This window comes from Vombatus ursinus, unplaced genomic scaffold (assembly GCF_900497805.2).
Source record: "Vombatus ursinus unplaced genomic scaffold, bare-nosed wombat genome assembly UNPS02014945.1, whole genome shotgun sequence".
Taxonomy (NCBI): Eukaryota; Metazoa; Chordata; class Mammalia; order Diprotodontia; family Vombatidae; genus Vombatus; species Vombatus ursinus.
In genome coordinates, this window is record NW_020954723.1 from 4,886,622 (window position 1) to 4,907,823 (window position 21,202).

Sequence of the window (21,202 nt, forward strand, 5' to 3'; positions counted from 1 at the left end):
ATGGCACAGTGGATAGACTGCCAGAGCTGAAGTCAGGAAAACTCACCTTTGTGAGTTCAAATCTGTCCTCAGATACTTACTAGCTATGTGACCCTGGGTAAGTCAGTTAACTCTGCTTGCCTCAATTTCCTCATCTGTAAAATGAGCTGGAGAAGGAAATGGCAAACCGCTCCAATATCTTTGCCAAGAAAACCCCAGATGGTGTCACAAAGATTTGGACACATTAAAATGGCTGAAAAACAACAACCCCTGGAATAGGTTGGAGTCCTATACCTTGAGCATTCACCAGATTTTTCTATTTTCCCTCCATCCTACCCCTCCTTTCCCCCAATTAAAAAAAGAAGAAAATTAAAATCCTTGAAACAGATATGCGTAGCCAACCCAAATAAATTCCTTCATTGGTCATATCCAAAAATGTATGTCTCCCAAGAAATTCTCCAAGCTCCTTACTACCATTTATGACCCTGGACAAGTCATTCCCCCTCTCTGAGACTCAGTTTCCTAATCTGTAAAATGAAGGGGCTGGATTAGATGAAGTTCCTTCCAACTCTGATCCTATAATTCTAAACAGGAGAGAAAGAAGGTAGAAGGGGCTCCAAAGACAAACTTAGCCTCTTCACAATATTACAAGGGTTCCCTTCCACCCTCCAGCTAGCCAGGCAGGCTAGTCAGGCTGGTCTTTTCTACCATGACAGCAGAAGTTTGAATGGGGCAGGGAATTTTGCTGCTGATATAGTCTGCTGACCACTGAAGACCCCTGAGTCATAAAGACTTTGCTTCAGTGACCCTCTCCAAGTTTTTTCTTTAGTGTTGTAGTTTCCAAGTGGTCTCTAGATAGAGAAATAGCTAGAGCTACATAGTAGGTCAATAAAAAAAAATTTTGAGGCTCCTCATTTTGAATATTGCTTCTCAGCAAGAGGAAAAATTGGAGGCAATTGCCTCTCTGGTGTAATAATGGCTCTTGGCTTCAGATTTTTACTTCCAAGAATGTGGCCCACGCAAGTATAACTCTGACCTAAAACTCATAAACACTGCCTCCTCAGAGTCCTCAGGGGACTCTGTTTTTCTAATGGATAAGCCTCACTTTGCAGTATAGGTATGCTCTTGAAAAGGTTGCATTTTTTGTTATACACATCCAGAAAAAGAACTAAGGAGTCTGAATGCAGATTGAAGCATACTATTTTCACTTTGTTTTTTTTCTTTCTCATGTTTTTTCCCTTTTGTTCTGATTCTTCCTTCACAACGTGACTAATGTGGAAATATGTTTAATATGATTGTACACGTATAGCCTATATCTGATTGCTTACTGTCTTAGGGAGGGAGGAAGGGAGAGAGGGAGAAAAAAATTCGGAACTCAAAAATCTTATGAAAGTGAATGTTGAAAACTATCTTTACATGTAACTAGAAAAAATAAAATCTATTAAGTGGAAAAAATAAGTAATTTTTTTAAAAAAGTTGCATTTAAAAAATGGAATCCTATTTTATACATACTGGGGACTCTTCCTGTTAAAACTAGGGTTTCTAACCTGAGGTCCACAAACTTGTGAGAGGTGTGTGGATAGATTTCAGGGAGACTGTGAATTTGGATGGGAAAAAATTTCCATCTTTATTTTACTATAGTTTTCTTTATCTTATGCATTTAAAAAACATTCTGAGAAGGAGTCCATAGACTTCACTAGACTGCCAGAAGGGTCCATCACACAAAAAAACAGATTAAGGACCTTTGTATTAAAGGAAGTCAGACTCACAGAAATTCAGAGTTGGAAGGGGCTTCAGAAGAAATTTCTCTACGATGCTCTCAACAAGTGTCATCTGGCCTGTGTTCAAAGACTGCCTGTGATAAGCCACATACTACCTTTCTATGCAGCTAAGTAGAAGGAAGTTTGTTCTGACAACTGTTTTAGTGCTGTCTCTCTGCACTTTCACTCTGGGCCCCTCCTTCTGTAGTTCATCCTTCATTCTCAAAGAGGACCAGTGACTTGCAAATGAATTGGATTGAAGTGAGGCACAAAACAGAAATCTAATCCCTTCTTCCCATGACAAACCTTCACATATTTGAAGACAGCTGTATCACATCTCTAAGACTATACTAGGCAAGCAGCATACTCTGTGCAGGTCCTTCCAAGCTGGAAAGACCTTGATGTATGTCTGTCACCCAAGGACCAGTCGAAGGACAGCCAATAGAGTGTTGGACTTGGAGTCCAGAAGACCTGAGTTCAAATCCCTGTGTGACCCTGGGCAAAGATACTTAACCCTCTTGGACTCAGTTTCTTCATCTGTAAAATGGGGATAAGTGCAACTACCTTATAGAGTTGTTATGAGAATCAGATGGTTTACTATATCAGCCACCCTCTTCTCCTTGATACTGTCTTCTCTCTAGGTTTTTGTGACACTATTCTCTCCTGGTTTTCCTCCTATCATCTGACCATTCCTTCCCAGTCTCCTTTGCTGGATCTTCATCCAAGTTGTATCCGATAACCATAGGTGTCCCCCAAGGTTCTGTCCCAGGCCTCTCTATACTATTTCCCTTGATGATCTCCTCAACTTCCATAAATTCAATTATCACCTCTATGCAAATGATTTGCCCAACCCAAATCTCCCTCCTGATGTCCAGTCTCACATTTCCAAATGCCTATTAGACACCTCAAACTAGATGTCCTGTAGACATCTTATACTCAACATAGCCAAAATTGAACTCATTATCCTTCCCTCCAAATCCTCTCTTCTTCTTAACTTTCTTATTACTACAGAAGGCACCACCACCCTCCCAGCCACCAATGCGCCTCTCTCCCTCTCGCCCCCACCCCCATACTGATCTGTTGCCAAGTCCTATTGAGTCTATCTTCATAACAATTTTTTCATATGCCCAATTCCCCCAAACCCCTTCCCTCCTTGATACTGCCGCCATCCTGGAGTAGACCTTCATTACCTCACATTTAGACTATTGCAATAGCCTTCTGGTTGCTCTCTCTGCCTCAGCTCTCTCTCCACTCTAATCCTTCTTCTGCTCAGTCCAGTCTAGTCAAAGCGATCTTCCTAAAGCACAGATCTAACGATGTTACCCTTCCCACCCCCATTGCCCATTCAATAAACTCCAGTGACTCCCTAGTACCTCAAATATAAGTATAAATATTTTTGCTGTTTTTCAGTCATTTCATTCATATCCAACTCTTTGTGACCCCACTTGGTGTTGTTGTTCATCCTTCATTCTCTTTGTATTTGAACCCAGGTCCTCAGGGTCCAAGTCCAACATTCTTTCCATCATACCAAGTTGAAAGGTCCTTGAAGTATCAGAATGGACCCTAGAGCTGGAAGAAACCTTAGAGCATGGTACGTTGTTGTTGTTGTTGTTTGTGGTTGTTTGTCCTCCATTCTCGAAGAGGACCAATGACATCACAAGGGCGATGTCTTTACTTGCCTGAATTGGTTTTAAGTGAAGCAGAATTGCATGCACAAAGTTGTCAGCCTCCCTCTGTCTTCCAGTGGCAAGACAAAGTGGAAATGGAAGAGCACAGAAAGTTAGAGTATAGAATATTAGCACTGGAAGGGACCTTGGAAATCATTTAATTCAACTTCCCTAATTTTGAAGATGAGAAAACCGAGGGCCAGACAGAAGTGATTTGCCCAAGGACGTACAGCTTGTTAATAACACCTAGGACAATTAATTCCGCAGTTTCTAGAAATTGAGCTTTCATTTTTGTCTTTTAAAAAGAATAAAAATTAATGTTTAGAATGAACAGATCCTCTTCCCTTGAGTTGCTAAAAATATCTTACATACCTCTTCAAATGCGTCTAATTTCCTTCCCAGTCCATAAATTACCCACTGATATGCAGCTGTTTCTTCCAATGCTACTACTCACCCAACCCTTGTCAGGTGAACCCCCTCAGAGCCTCCTGCTATGTGCAGAGTACTGATCTCACCAACCCTCACTAGAACCACATGCTCACATTAAGCATCTTCATAAAAAAGGACTCCTTCATAAGGCCAAAAAGAAAGCAAGAAGAAGCAAAGATGCATGGAACATCCCACTGTGTCTATAGCACTAGGGCCAGCCCCAGGGGAAATTGGCGATAATAAGCATAACTATTATAATACCTTACATCAAATCTGCACAGGTTTTTCAAGATTGCAAAGTGTTTTCACGTCTATCATTCATCAAACACTGAGTAAATACTTAGTGTGTATAGAGTATTCTATTCTAGGCACTAGAGGAAATTGATACAAAGTGTAGCTAAAACTGGAGTGTCTCTACTCCCAAAGAAATCAAAGAAAGAGGAAATGAAACTCTGGGTAGAAAAATATTTATAGCAGCTCTTTTCATAATGGCAAAGAACTGGCAACTAAGGGGATGTCCATCATTTGGGGAATGGCTACTCAAATTATGGTATATGAATGTAATGGAATACTTTTGTGTCATGAGAAATTATGAAGGGAAAGATTTCAGAGAAGCCTGGGAAGATTTATCTGAGCTGATTGCAGAGTGAAGGGAGCAGAACAAGGAGAATAATTTATGCAATTGACCATAAAATTGTAAAAAAAAAAAAAAAAATTTTGAAAAGCTCTAGGATCTCTGATCAATGTAATGACCAATCATAATTCCCTAAGACCAATGATGAATAATGTTTCCCACCTCCTGAGAGAAAGGTGATAGACTCAGGTTGCAGAACAAATGTTTTTAAATGCATAAAACAAAATACAGGGGATTACAAAGGAAAATGAATCATATTGAAATAATTACCAAAAAAATGTAATCAAGTTCAAAGACTTCAAGTTAAGGACATTTTATCTAGTCCAAACCTCACATTTTATAAATGGAAACAGACCCATCTATTAAATGGTAGATCTAAGACTTAGATGCAGGTCTTCTAACACTAAGCCTAGCTCATCATTCATTGCATCACAATCCCCAGTTTCTTCAACTGTTTGTCCTATGTTCAAGGCATTCACAATGCTAGTTGTCCTCCTCTTAATCTGCTCTGGTTTATCAATGACTTTGTTAAAATGTGGTGCCCAGAACCAAACACAATATTCACTTATGGTCTGGGCAGTCTATTTGTGTAGCCTGTGATTACCGAGCTGAAATATCACTTTGGTGGCTTATACTGAGCTTGCAATCAATCCACACAGCTAGATGTTTCTCATGAGCTATTAATTCAGGCTTCCCCCAAACACTTCTTGTTCATTTGATTTCTTGTACTTACATTCAAAACTTTGCATTTAGGATTATAGAATTTTAGAACTAGAAAGGGCCTGAGTGGCATCTAGCCCACCCTTCCCCCAATTTTGTTGTCATTCAGTTGTTTCACTCATGTTCCACTCTTTGTGATGTCATTTGGGATTTTCTTGTCAAAGATACTGGAGTGGTTTACCATTTCCTTCTCCAGCTCATTTTACAGATGAGAAACTGAGGCAAACAGGGTGAAGGGACTTGTCCAGGATCATATAGCTAATAAGTATCTGAGACTAGATTTGAACTCAGGGAGATAAGTCTTTCTGACTCCAAGTCCAGTGCCCTAGCTGCCCTCCCCTAATTTTAAGGAAACTTGCAACAGATCAAATGACTTACCCAAGATCACACAGGTGATAAATAGCAGAGTTGGGATTCAAATAATCTTTAATTTCCAAATCTGGTATTTCTTTTTATCCTCAACCCACAATCCCAACTTGACCAGGTCTCTTTTAATATTTGTTCTGTCATAATGTAGTAAATGGTCCTCGCTATTTCACATCACAATAATGTGCATGTTATTTTTGTCATGGAAAATAAGAAAAATAATGTTTTCCTTCAAGTAACTGAAAGAAAAATGGAAAAGAACAGTGTCAAGGCCAAACACTGGCAGCACACACCACTAGAGACCCTGTTCTTGTTGGTAGCGGTCTATTAATCAGGACTTCTTGGGCCTCATCATTCATCCAGCCAGGAATACACCTAAGTGTACTAACATCCAGAGTCTGACATTGTGCTTTGCGCATAGTAGGAACAAAGTCAGCGATGAATCAAATTGAAGTTGTCAAATCCATTTGAATCCCCAGTAGATATAAGTTTCTCCAGTGCACAGACTATTTTATTTTTGTCTTTATTTCTCCATAGCCAGCAGTATCTGGCACTTGAATTATATCTCTCCATAACCATACTGTGAGATACTTTGTCAAATGCCTGGTTGAATTCCAAGGTCATAATACCATAGATCTAGAGCTGAAAGGATGAGATGACTTTAGAAGTTATCTAATCCAAGCACCTTAGTTTACAGATGAGGAAACCAAAGGCCAAAGAGGTTAAGAGATTTTCCCATAGTCACATGCGAAAAGAGAGACAGAAGCAGGATTTGAACTTGAATTCTGTAATTCCAAGTTCAGCACTCTTTCTTCTATCATGCTTCCTCTCATCCAGATACGCTGTATCTTAAGCATTCTCTTGATTTATCAGTCTAAGAAGCCCATTAGAAAAAAAAAAAAGGAGGCTGTTGAAACCTGGTCATGTGCCAAAGGTTTCTGGATGTTAAGGTACATGAAAGAGAATCACAAACAAAGAAACAAAGGTATGGAAACTCCAAGGGTTAAAATGTTTTCCAAAACCCACTGGTTTGGGGAAATGGGGTATAGGGGCAATATTCTAGGCTGTTCATGTATGGTGAACACTTAATAAATGTTTGTTGAATTGAATCATTCCATCTTATCCACAATCACATAATGAGATACTTGGCCCATTGCCTTGTGGAATTCCAGGTAATCAGCATCTGCAACATTCCTTTTACCAATCAGCCTAGGAGCCCTATCCAAAAAGAATTGGGGAGAGGAGGAAGGAGGGGGCAGTAGATGCCAAAGAGTTTCTGATCTTGGAGGATATGAGGGAGTGTCACAAATAAGCAGAAAAGCAAGAAACTCCATGGTCTGTTTTGTTTTCTAAGACTCAAGGGCTTAAGGGAAAGGAGGTAGGGGCAGTATTCCAGGCTGTTCCATTCCCTGGCCCCTCCATGAGAATTGGGTCCCTCTGTGAGGGGAGGTGGGTAGGGGGGAGAAAAACACAGGAAGGCTATTTGATGGTGCCCATTGTAAGACCTTTTTATTTGTTTGCCTAAAGTAAGAATATCAACAGGTACTTCCCTCAATAGTTCTGCCCCAGTCAGGGACTGGGGCCATTGGAGTTGTTCTGAAGAGTGGTTTGGGAAAAGGTTCAGGCAGGTCTCAAAGACCTAGCAAAGCACAGGGTCAAGGAGGTGAGAGTTAGCAGCATGGGCCAAAAGGAGATGCCAGATGGAAAGAGTAGAATCAGAGCACTTGAGCAGGAATCCTAGCTCACTTAAAGTCAAGTTAACAAGACCTATTACATGCCAGGTACTGTGCCAAGTGCTGGGGGAAAAGAGGCAAAAAACAGTCCTTGCTTTCAAAAAGTTCAAAGTCTAATGGGGGAGACAACATGTAACCAACTGTGTACAAACAAGATATAGGTAGGATGATTTGGATATAAATCAATAGAGAGAAGGCACTGGTACTAAGGGGGATAAGGAAAGGCCTCTTACAGAAGATGAGATTTTAATTTTGGTCTTGAAGGAAGCCAGGCAAGCCAGGAGACAGACACGAAGAGGAAAATAATTCCAGGAATGAAGGACAGTCAGTGAAAATGCCCAGTCAGTAGAGAAACAGCAAATCAGGTTAGGAAGAGCTTAAAAAAGTCAACCAGGGGATTTTATATTTGATCCTGGAGGTGGTAGGGAACCCCTGGAGTTCATTGAACAGGGGTGCAGATTTAGGAAGATCAATCTGAAAAATGAATAAAAGATGAATCAGAGTGGGGAGAGAGAAAGAGAGACAGAGAGAGAGACAGAGAGACAGTTAAGGTAGAGAGAACCAGCAGAAAGCTATTGCGATAGGTAAGGAAGGCCTGGTGGCAGTGTCAGAGGAGAGAAAATGGCAGACGGGAGAAAGGTGAAGAAGGTAGGCTTGATCAGAGTATTATACCAGCTACTTATGACCTTTATAACTTTGGACTCATTTCCCTATTTATGAAATGGGGAGATTGGACTAGATTATCTGTGTGATACCTTATAGCTCTATACCCTGTGATAAGATTCATTGCTCTTTGCTCTGTTCTTTTTTTATATGCCCTGCTTAGTGCAGGTGGATTGGGGTTCACAGGTATGGTTTCATAAGTAGGCAGAAAAGCAAAGACTGTAAGGCCCAGCAAATTCCCTATTCAAAGATGGGCAGAGGGCTAGACCTCCCAGAAGGATATTACCCTAAAGTCCCTTAGAAATCTAAAATTCTAGGATTCCATGACCGTTGGTGAACAGAACTGATTCAGTTTGGTCTAATCTTCCTATTAGGTTAAAACTGGGAAGGTCTGCCCACTTAATTCTAGATGTTTACCCCAAATATTACTTTGGATCCCTATTGTTTCCTGAAGATTCCCCCTAACATGCTTGCTGATGCAGCACTGCGCACTTCATACTTATAGCTTGCAGGAGATGGGCGGGGGGGTGCTACATAGGACAGCTGACTACTTTTTCTGTTCGAGTTCTGTTGACTATGAGGGGCTGGATTTTCTAGCACTGTCACACATGAGCTCTCACTAGTACTTTCACGTTGTTTATCAGTCAGTAGTCTCAATTAGCTTCTAGAAAAGGGTATTTGTTAAGGTATAAGTAAGTAAGCAAGCAACCTGTAAGTAAGAATTATTCATACAAAACATTTTGTACTCAAAGTTCCTGGGGAGAACGAACGGTAGGACATACATATAGAGAACATTAAACCTCTTATCTCCTACTGGTCCCTTCACTCTGATGGCATGGTCAAAAGGAAAGAGATGGAGAAATTCTCCTTCTCAAAAGGGGGGGGTTCCATCTCAGGGGTTTGCTCAAACTAGAATTCTCAACTCATGAATTTAAATCTTCCACCATTGGTCTGGATACCTATGGCCTGGGAAGCTGCTGAAATTCCCCTTCTAGTTAAAGCTTCCAGACAGTGTGATTAGCTTGTTTAGTTAGTATATATATATATATTTTCCCTTCTTGAGACAAAGAGGTTTGCACCACAGGGTTTAAACAATCTTGGGGGCAGCTAGGTGGCGCAGTGGATAGAGCTCTGGCCTTGGAGTCAGGAGGATCTGAGTTCAAATCTGGCCTCAGAAACATGACACTTTCTTGCTGTGTGACCCTGGGTTAGTCACTTAATCCCCATTGCCTCACCAAAAAAAAAAAAGCAAAAAAAAGAAAACAAAAAACAAAAAACAATCTTGTTTACACAACATATCCCTTGAATAAATCTGGAACTCAATCAAAGAGGCATTTTTCACCTGATAAAAGTAACAGAGTAAAGAGAATTTTGTTAATTGAGATGACAGTGGACAGAACCTCATCCCTTTCACTCACATGAGTACAGGCATGCTTCATTTTATTGAGTTTCATTTTATTGTACTTTGCAGATATATATATATTTTTTTTACAAATTGAAGGTTTGTGGCAACCCTTAATCGAACAAGTCTATCAGTGCCATTTTCCCAAAAGAATGTGTCTCTGTGTCACATTTTGGTAATTCTCACAATATTTCAAAGTTTTTCATTATGATTCCATCTGTTATGGTGATCTGAGATCAGTGATCTTTTATGTTACTATTGTCATTGTTTTGAGGCACCACAGACTATGCCCATATAAGACATCAAACTTAATCGATAAATGTTCTGACTGCTCTACCAACTGGCCATTCCCACGTCTCTCTCCATTTTCTTGGGCCTCCCTATTCCCTGAGACACAGCAATATTGAAATTAGACCAATTAATAACCCCACAATGGCCTCTAAGTGTTCAAGTGAAAGAAAGAGTCAAACAATGAGGAGCACTTCATTGCTGTTTTACTTCAAGAAACTCCACACACAAGTGTCAAAAGCTAAGATCCTGCTTCAGTACCTATATAGTTTGAGTTTGAATCCATTCTTCCAAGGGTCTTTGTGAGTGCAAAAGGGCAGTGCATCTCAGGTTTGTGGGGAAGTTTTTATATCAGCTATTCTTGCTGTACCTTCTTAGTAAATCTCTTGTTTAAAAAAAAATGTTAAAAAGCTAAGATTTATACATGGTCAATGATAGAAGAAAAAAGAAAAAGAAATTGCCACAGCTACCCCAGCCTTCAGCAACCACCACCCCAATCAGTCAACAACCATCAACATCGAGACAAGACCCTCCACCAGCAAAAAGATTACAACTCACTGAAGGCTCTTATGATGGTTAGCATTTTTTTAGGAATAAAATATTTTTAATTAAGGTACATACATTGGATTTTTCAGACATAATACTATTGCACACTTAATAGACTATAGTATAAGGTAAACATAACCTTTATGTGCACTGGGAAACCAAAATGTTTGTGTGACTTGCTTTATTGTGATACTCACTTTATTGCCATGGCCTGGAACTGAACCTGCAATATTTGAGGTATGCTGGTACCATACTTCTCTTGGATTGCCTTAGTAATGCTTCAAAGTAGATACAATTCCACTGGTAAAATTACTATGTCCACTGACACAGATTCTCCTAGCCTAGTAAAAACAGCGTCATGAGTTGCTGTGGCCAAGTAATTCATCACCTTGTGGTTAGCCTTCTGTTCATAAGCTTCTCCAAACGTAGCTAGAGTGGTTCTCAGAGGACAGAAGGAGACTGTCATTGGGCCCATATTGAAAGCTTTGCCAGAGTGATTGGACCTGCCTAAATTCAATGGCATAGCCTTCCAAAGCCCAGGGTCACCAACACACCAAAATGAGACCCTGAAAGGAGCCCTTCAATGAAGGAGTAGACTTCCTTGATCAGAAAACTTCAAATGAAATTAAAGAAGAAAAAGGAAAATGTTTCTCCAATTCGGGTCCATAATGAAAATCTGTCATTTACTAGGCAGGACCACTGAGGCAAATCACTTCACTTTGAGCTTCAGTTTCTTTATCCTTAAAACGAAGATATTGGGGCAGCTAGGTGGCACAGGGGATAGAGCTCTGGCCTTGGAGTCAAGAGGACCTGAGTTCAAATTTGACCTCAGACACTTGACACTTAATAGCTGTGTGACTCTGGGCAAGTCACTTAACCCCAATTGCCTCACCAAAAAGCAAAACAATAACAACAACAATAATAATAATAATAATGAAGATATGACCTCTAAGGTCTCTTCCAATTCTAATATTCTGTTATCTGAGAAACAAACAAAAACAACCATATACCATTGTAGAAAATTACTTTTACTCACATTGTTGTTGTCACTCTTCTCAATAGTACAATTGAGGCAAGGAGGGCAAGTATTATTACCTCTACTTTACAAATAAAGAAAGTCAGGCTCAGAGGACTTAACTGACTGGCAAAGTGATAGAACTGGGACTTGAACCCAGGTCTTTTTTGGCTATAAGCCTAGTGCTCATTCCACCACATCATAATGATTATTGTCTACACATTGCAGATGTAGTTGAAAAGTCATAGAAGTGACCAGTCATCTTTTCTAAAGCAGTTCCCACCCAGTGAAGATGTCAGTTTTATGGCTACCCTGCCCCTTCCATTGTGCATATCCTGTCACCATCTTGGATTGCCTCTTACTTGTGGTTGGCCTCAAGTTTTTGCTTCTTAAAAAGTAAGGGGAGGGGCAGCTAGGTGGCACAGTGGATACAGCACCTGCCCTGGAATCAGGAGGACCTCAGTTCAAATTCGGTCTCAGACCAGACACTTGACTCCTGCTAGCTGTGTGACCCTGGGCAAGTCATTTAACCCCATTGCCTAGCCAAAAAAAAAAAAATAATACATATATATAAAAAGTAAGGGTGAAGGATGGGGAGGGTTGGCTGGAGAAAGAATCCCCTTCCTAGGAACAGGCTTTATTGTTGTTGCTGTTTGGTCGTGTCTGATTCGTGACCTCATTTGGGGTTTTCTTAGCAAAGATACTGGAGTGGTTTGCCATTTCCTTCACCAGATGGGGAAACTAAGGCAAACAGGGTTAAGTGACTTGTCCTGAGTCACACAGCTAGCGTCTGAGGCCAGATTTGAACTCAGGTGTTACTGACTCCAGGCCCAATGTACTATCCACTGCACCCCTTAGCTTCCCCAGGGACCACACTTAGATGTGGGTTAAAGAAGCTTGGTACGATTTGAAGGGTTATTGAAAAGTCTCCCACACCCTAGTTGATGCCTGAAGTTCCTCCATTTACAATGTTGCTATAGCAATGTGTTACTTTCAGGCAGTATGGGGTAGTGGATAGAAAGCCAGCCTCAAAGCCAAGGAAGCCTGGGCTTGAGTCCTGTCTCTGATATATACTGAATGTGGGACTCTGGGCAAGACACCAGTTCTCAGAACCTCGGGCAAATCTCTAAGACTCAAAGTGGCAGAGAAATTGCCAACCTGCCCTAGTACAGGAAGTTTCTTCTCCTGGGATTTTCCTATGCCAATAGAATGAAGTCCCTCCCTGACTTTGGTCCTCAGTAAAAGTGCAACCCTGCCCCAACCCTGAGGGGAGGACTTTAAACTATCACTCACTGACACCTTCCTTACGTGCTTCCCAGAGTAGATTTTTACGGGGTGCCATAAAGGCTTGAGTATTGGGAACAGGAAACGCCACCAGTGAAGCAAGAAAAAGGGTGCAGAAAAAGAAGGCTTGGGGAACTGGAGACAAACTCTGACTACTTCACAGTCTGGGAGGCAGGGTAGGGAGGAGAAAGGGGGCTGTCTCTGCCCTGATTTTTAGAGCTCAATCCCTCCCCTCCCCACCTCTATCCCTAATAGTCTATTTGCCACTGGTAATTCTGATTGCCTCATTTTTGCTATGCATTGGCAGCTGTGACTCAGTAACAGTGAAAAGATGCCAATTTTTTCCCCAGTGACATTTTGTGACACTATGGGCCAGTGAGTTCAAAGGGTGACTGCAAAATTCTCAGAAAAAAAATAAATTTCAGTTCACTCTAATTTAAAGAAAGGTAGGGAGAGGTGATAAATTTTAGCATGTGGCAAGGAGAGCATAAGATCACAAACTCAGAGCTGAAGGAACCTCAGCTTTCGTCTAGTTCAGTCCCCTCATTCTACAGATGAGGAAACTGAGGCACCAATCCCCTCATTCTACAGATGAGGAAACTGAGGCACAGGGCAGTTAAGTAAATTGCCTAAAGTCACACAGATAGTAAGCTCCAGAGGTTGAATTAGAACTCAGTGGAGTTCTCTGACTGCAGAGCCAATGATCTTTCCTCTGTACCACATTTCTCACCTCTCCAACGGTTGGGGAGTCCTTGGCATCTAAGATCCTTGGCCCTGCTCACACCCTAAGAATTTAAAGACTATGTCATTTAACAATACCCTTATTTTGGTGACTTTAAAGGACTTCTAGAGACAGCTATGAAAACCACTATCTCAAAGCCTACATCTGCACCTCAAGAAATATGTTGTATGATTGGTATAGATTTATACAGTGCTGGATTAACTGATCAGGAGAATTGAATTCTAGACCCAGCTTTGCTGCTAGCTTTGTGATTTGGTGCAAGTAATTTCCTTTTCTGAGTCTCAGTTTCCTCATCTGTAAAGTGAAGGGCTTAGACTGAAAGTTGACAAAGGTCCTTGTATTCTAAGGGCTCTTCCAGCTCTAGCATGCTAGGGAGGTAGTGTGGTTCAAAGGGGAGAGCACTGGACTTGTAGTCAGCAGGGCTGGATCCAGCATTCACTAACTGTGTGACTCCAGGTGAGATATTTAAGTCCTCTGAGCATCAGTTTCCCTAGCTGTAAAATGGGGGAAATTATACTTGCACTACCTAATTCACAAGGCTGTTGTGATATTTGTAAAGTGCTTTGCTAATCATAGGATGCGATATGGCTATCAGCTGTGATGATGATGATGATGATGATGATTATATCTAAAATGGGAATAATATTTTCATTACCCTCCTCACAAGAGTGTTGTGAGGAAAGCATTTTGTAAATCACAAAATGCCATCGAAATGTGAATTGTTATTAGTATTATCTTCTAAGGTCCCTTCCAGCTTTAACATTCTACAATACCATGACTGCCAAGTTCATTTACTCTGATTGGCACTCTTACTTAGGCTTGAGGGTGACTGTTTCTATTAATACCAAGATCCAATTTTAAAATCCACATCCTCCTTTTTGATCTATATATGAAACAGAGTGCTACGAATTAGAGACACTGGGATGTCCAATATGTTTTACTTATTTTTCAAAGGAAAATAAGTACATACTTGGAAAATTACAAGTCTCCAAAGCCTTGGTAGCAATTTGTTTGGAGAATATCTATTTGCAAGCAACTGGAAGCAGATGGGGGGTGGGGGGTGTTGAATCAGAGTCTACTCCGATTTGTCAAAAAGGAATCAGGTCAGCCAAGCCTTATTTCCTTTCTTAACAAAGTAATTGAATTGCAGATGGAAAAAAGCAGTATATGGGGTATAACTTGACTTTTGAAAAGGCTTTTAGTGATGACTTGCATGATCTATTCACTGGACAATTACTAAAATATGGTTGAAAGGCACTTAACATGGTTGGGAGTGATATAAAGTTGGCAAGAGCTATGAGCATATTGAAGGCCTAGATTATAGTTCCGGGTGATCTGGGCAAATTGGAGAAATTCCCACAGAGTGCCCCATTAGCTACTACCAGGTTCAGCGTAGTTGTTTTGGGAGCAATCACTATTCAAAACTCATAGCCCAACACCCCATATGTTGCATTACTCTACTGTCGAATTATATCAGAGACAAATAAATACAATGAAAAAAAGCATTTAATTAAGAAGTATAAGTATGTAAATGAAGTAGTAAAACATTCTCTTCACTCATGTGCAAAGGAGTACAATGTCCTATCTATACCTTCAGGAGAATTATAATTAATTGCCCTATACTCCTGGGGAAATGGGGTGGGTAGATACAGTCGCTTCAGATCTTTCAGTCCCAGTGGTAGATCCTTACTTGTTGTTGATGTCCAGTTGTTTCAGACTTTCTGTGACCCATTTGGGATTTTCTTGGCAAAGATAGTAGAGTGGTTTGCCATTTCCTTTTCTAGCTCATTTTACAGATGAAGAAACTGAGGCAAATAGGGTTAAGTGACTTGCCCAGGGTCACACAGCTAATAGGTGTCTGAGGCCAGATTTGAACTCAGGTCTGCCTGACTCCAGGCCCAGCACTCTATCCACTGTGCCACCTAGCTGGTAATATTGTTCTATCTGCTTAATGGAATGTCTTTCCTGGGACAACCATAGGAGAATCAGCTGTAGCGGGGAAAAAGAGAAAGAGTCTTTGACTTTGTTCTGGAATTATCAAAGTACAGACTCAATGCTTTGGTTCAAGGACACCATGTTCATAAGCATTTATTAAGAGCCTGCTATGAGTCAGGTACTGTGCTAAGCTTCTTTTTCTCTCTCTTCACTCTTACCAGATATGCAAGTCTTGCTGCACCCATCTACTCCACTTTGTCTTTATAAGGGTCCTATATTGTAGTGCACTCCCTCACCAATGAGTGTGCATCTTGATCATGTGACCACAACGTGGGCTCATGCACACTTCAAGTATTGTAGAAGATAGAGTCCAGAGAAATTTCCCAAAGAATGATTCCTTCCTGGCCTCAAGCACCATGAGAAATGAAATCCTCAGATGTTCCTTCTATACTCTGACTAGATGGGGAAAAAGTTTTGTGATTAATATAAAGTACTGCTGAATTAAATGATTTTTTAAATTTCCATTATCATGGGGTCATAGAATTTTTTAGAGCTGTAAGTGACCTCAGAGATCACAATTCAGTGGGCCCATGGAAAGATTTCAGAAAGTCCATGACCAGTGGTGTGCTGCCAGCTCGAACCAGCTCACAAGAACAGATTATTAAATTTCCAGTGTGAGCATTTATATCTCAGAAATCAGCAAATGCCACAAACCAGGTCTTGATTTATTACTTTGTTGATTGTCGAGGCATAAGAAATCGATGGAGAAAATGTTAATAATGCAGATTAAACAAAAGTGCATCCTATGTGTTTGGGGAACCAGTTGTTAAACATTTACAACCCTGAGCATGATTTCAAGTTGGAGACTCCAAAAAGAAAGGTAGTTCAGGGAGGATAGAAAGCTTTAACATATAAATTTCTGATTATACAATTACAAATGATCCTGATCAGAAGCAAAGTTGCAGGGAGTGGGAGAAGCATCTCAAAATAAAACAATGTGGCTGCACAGGGATCTCTCTCTGACAAGCTCAGATTGTAAAAAGACACATACAAAGGACAGAGGCAGAGGTATATATAAGAACTAACATAAGCAGCCTTTTACAAATAACCCCAGGAAAAGCAAAAGCCCAGAATGAGCTGAGGTGGGTCAAGGGCAACAACAAAAACTTTTAAAGAGATGTGTGGTATAATTGGAAGAGTTTCTCTTTGACTTGGAATCAGAAAATCTGAATTTGAATCCCAGTTTTGACAACTCACTAGTTGGGTAAAGAGAAACAGGTCACCTAAGCTCTCAGAGCTTCTCATTTTCTTCCTGATCTATAAAATGGTAATATTTGTACCCCTGTCTCACGTGGTTGTTGTGAAAAAAACAGCTTGCAAACATCAAAGCCTTATAGAAATGTAAGTTCTTATTAGTACTACTAATAATAATAACTAGCATTTATATAGCACTTTAAGATTTGCAAAGCACTTTACAAATATTATCTCACTGGATCCTGGAAGGTAGATGTTATTATTATCTCCATTTTATGGGAAGGAAGGAAACAAGCATTATTAAATACCCGCTAAGTGCTTTACAAATATTATTTCATTGATTCTCATGACAACCTTACAGGCAGGTGCTACGATTATCACTTTGCAGATGAAGAAACTGAGGCAAAGAGAAGTTAAGTGACTTGCCCAGAGTCACATAGCTAGTAAGTGTCTGAAGCCGTATTTGAACCATGGTCTTCCTGACTCTGGGTCTATTGTTCTATCCACCGTGTTCACAACAAAAAAAAAAGAACAAGGAAAGATGGTCCCCCTCTGTTTAGGACAGATGGTATGATACTAGCAGATGACAGAGACAAAGGAGAACTATTCACCTTATTCTTCACTCTTCTCTATCAAGTATGGGTCTTCAAACCAGAAAAAGTAGAACAAGGTTAATCAAGAAGGAAATGGAATTTGAGATGTAGCATCTGCCAGAGAAACCATACCCTAGGGTAGTTGCTGTTATCCCTAAATGGTATTACACACACACACACACACACACACCATTACTTATAAGATATCCTTCCTAACTGTTAAAAAGAAAAGCAAAATAATTTAAGTAAAAATGGAAAATTATTGCATGTTTTGATGCACACTACAGGATAAAAACATTAATAGATTGCAATATGATGTTCATAAATAATCTTACTGTAGGATGTGTGATTTGGGACAAGTTTTTTCTCCTATCTTTATTAACATGAAAACAAGACTTTAGAATACTGCATTTGCATTATTCAGGTCACCACCTAATTGTGTATAAATGTACACAAACAAGCCCACTCTAACAACCACGACCTAAAAACCCATCCTTACAGGGGAAACAGTAACTTTTTTCCTCTTGCGTCTCCGAATTGGTAAAGGTGAGACATTAAATGCAGATAGAATCCCCCCTGCTTTAAATCCATTTCAAATGGAAGGTTTGCAGGGATGATGGAATTCTTCTCTGATTCTTTGGCTTGAGGCTCCAAGATGAGATCCGAATTGCTAGAAAACAGAAATTTTCATTTCCTTCTAAGGCATCCTGATTCATTGATTCCTGGTGCCACCTTGCTCAGCTCAGAACCTCTGCTCAAAGCAGAAATGTACATTTTCCCTTTTTCCCCACTTTAAAGAAAAAAGAGCTTCGGAAACCTGGTGACGTGATCACTTCATTTGATCTCACCCAGCTCCCATGAGAGCTTTCTATTTCTGTTAGATTCCTGGGACAAAGATGGAAAGTAAGCTGACCAGCCTTTTAATCACCAGTTTCTGTCCTCTGTTCCAATATTGTATCACTTTTAATAGCAAGATGAACATTTCCCCCAACTCCTGCCCCCAGTGTAACTGCAGATTTAAAAATAATTTCATCAGCTCAGAGCACAGTCTCCTAAATTCTAGTCTCAATCATCTGTAAAACAGAGGGGTTAAATACTCTCAGGTCCCCTCTAGCAGAGGGGATCAACACATGGGCAGCATGTGACACATACCCACCCTATTGAGTGCACCCTAGACTCGCTTTTTTTTTTTTTTTTTGGTGAGGCAATCAGGGTTAAGTGACTTGCCCAGGGTCACACAACTAGTAAGTGTTAAGTGTCTGAGGCTGCATTTGAACTCAGGTCCTCCTGACTCTAAGGTCAGAGTTCTATGCACTGTGCCACCTAGCTGCTCCTCTACACTCACTTCTTAAAGAGGCCTATTCACTGAATGGGTGCTGCCTCACTCAAACTGGGAACTTGAAAAGACCTTAGCTTAAAAAGGCCAAGTTCTCTCACTGCATCCTGGGCCGTCTCCAACCACCCTGATCAATATCCAGCCACTGGACCCAGATGGTTCTGGAGGAGCAAATGAGGCCCTCCCTCACTCAAATCCAATTCAACTCCAAGTCATGTCATCATCTCCCTGATGTCATGGTCCTCTTCAGGAACAGAGGACAAACCACCACAAAGCGGAACAAACTGTAATTGGGAAATATTTAACAAAATAAATGAAAATAAAATCTTGGTGTTGTGTCTGACTCTTCATGACCCCAAGGACCATACTGTCCATAGGGTTATCTTGGCAAAGATACTGGAGTGGATTAAGGCAAACAGTGATTAAGTGACTTGCCCAGGGTCATACAGCCAGTGACTGAACTGGATTTGAACTCAGGTTTTCTGGACTTCAGGCCCAGCACGCTATACACTGAGCCATGTAATTTTCCCCAAAATAAAATAGAACATAAATAATGTTTAATACATGGTTTTCTAACTCAATATGCAGCCCACGGAGACCTTTATATAGGGGTTAGTGACCTTCCTATTTGACTTTGACAGCACTGCTCTACGGCATTGCTGAGCTCTCTGGGGCTACAATTTCTTGAATTTTAAAATCAAAATCAAGCTTGGCAAAGACTCAGATTGTTAGAGTTGATTCAGAGATCAAAGAAACTGGAGAGTATTTTCCCCAAAGACACAGAAAAGTCAATAAGGAGAACTGGAACCAGAGTTTGGAGTTCCTTCCACCACACCTGGGCAGCTGCTCCCTTTCTTTCTATCAGAGTTTAGACTCTTGGAACCAGGTAGGAGGCAGCATAGTAGCAGAGAGCAAACAAAATTCAGAGTCAGAAAACCTGGTCTGAATCTTAGCTTTGCCATTTGTTATCTGGAGACCATGGACAAAAGTAATTTCTCCTGTCTGGGCCTCAGTTTCCTCATCTGGGCAGCTGGGTGGTACAATGGATAGGATACTGGACCTGATGGTAGGAATACCAGAGTTCAAATCCTGTCTCAAATACCAGCTGTGTGACCCTAAACAAATCACTTAACCTCAGTTTCCCTATCTGTAAAATGGGAATAATAATAGCACTTGCCTTACAAGGTTGTTGCTAATAACACGTAAAGCACTTTGCAAACCTTATGGTCCTATATAAATGTTAGCCATTGTTATTATTATCTGTGAAATGAGGCATTTCATTTCATTGTTCCATCATTTCAGTTGTGTATGACTCTTCCTGATCCCATTTGGGGTTTTCTTGGAAAGATACTAGAATGGTTTGTCATTTCCCTCTCCAGCTCATTTTACAGATGAGGAATTGAGGCAAACGGGGTGAAGTGACTTGCCCAGGGTCACACAGCTAGTAAGTGTCTTGAGGCCAGATTTGAACTCAGGAAAAGAAGTCTTCTCAATTCCAGGCCCGGTCCTCTACCTGGTCTTTAAGGTCTATTCCAAATCTAATTTCTATAATTCTTGGATTCTAAGGCTAGACGACATCTTAGAAACATCAAGTCCAAACCCAATCTGAGCACAAACCCTTTCTACAGCATCCTGAGTTGTCATCCACAGGAAGACCTCCACAGATGTGAATTGGCTTTCCTGCACTCAATCTCGAAAAAGGTACAGGTGAACAAGAGAGCTCCAGAACTACCCTCATGCTGAGGGAAAAAATGGAGCACCTGGCTCCTGCCTCTCCTCAGTACTTCTGGATGGGGACAGGAAAGAAATCACAGAATTAAGCCACAGGGCAGCAGAAAGCTTGAAAAGAGGAGAATGACCTTTCCTTGCTGAGGGCACAGAGAACCAGCAAGTACAGTGTCATAGGTAGCAGCAGTATCATTGGATTCAAGGTCCACAAATTGGATTTGGCATCTGGTCCTACTCTTTGCTACATTGTGATCTTGAGTAAGTCATTTACCTTCTCTTCATCTATAAAATGAGGAGCCTGGACTATTTTTGATCCTTTGATCCAACTCTAAATCCTGTGATGTTAAAAAAGGTTCTAATAGGATATACCAAATCACCCATTTTTAGCATTCTTTGTGATACTCACATGTCAGCAGTATGACTTGCTAAATAACCATATGATCATGCCATTTTTATATCTTAAATTAATTTGAACTTAAAAGATTCATAACATCTTAGTCCTGGAAGAGGACTATTAGTCCAAAGCCCTCATTTTGTAGGGGCAGAGAGGTGGCACAGTAGATAGAGCACAGGGCCTGGAGTCAGGAACACCTGGATTAGTCAAATCATGCCTCAGATACTTACTAGCTGTATGACCCTAGGCAAGTCACTTGACCCTGTTTGCCTCAGTTTTCTCATCTGTAAAATGAGCCACAGAAGGAAATGGCAAACCTCTCCTGGATCTTTGCCAAGAAAACCCCAAATGGAGTCACGAAGAGTCAGACATGACTGATCAACAATTCATTTTGTAGATGAGACCCAGACTGGTAATTTCCCTCATGCAAATACCTATTGGTAATAAGTAAGATTACAGGAGACTTCAGAAAAGCTGACCTCATTTAGTTCAACTCCTCACTTTTTAGTAAAAGGAAAACTGTGGTCTAGAAAAAATGAAGTGATTTTCCCAAAGTAGAGCTAGGATTCATATCTAGGTCTTTTGACTCCAAACCCAATGACTAGAGCTGGGGGATTCATAAATATTCTGATTCTAAATGTTCCAACACAATCCATTATCTACTGAAAGGTAGATTACATAAAATGAATGAACTGGATGGAGTTGAGTAGTTCAAATTCCAGATAACCAAATAA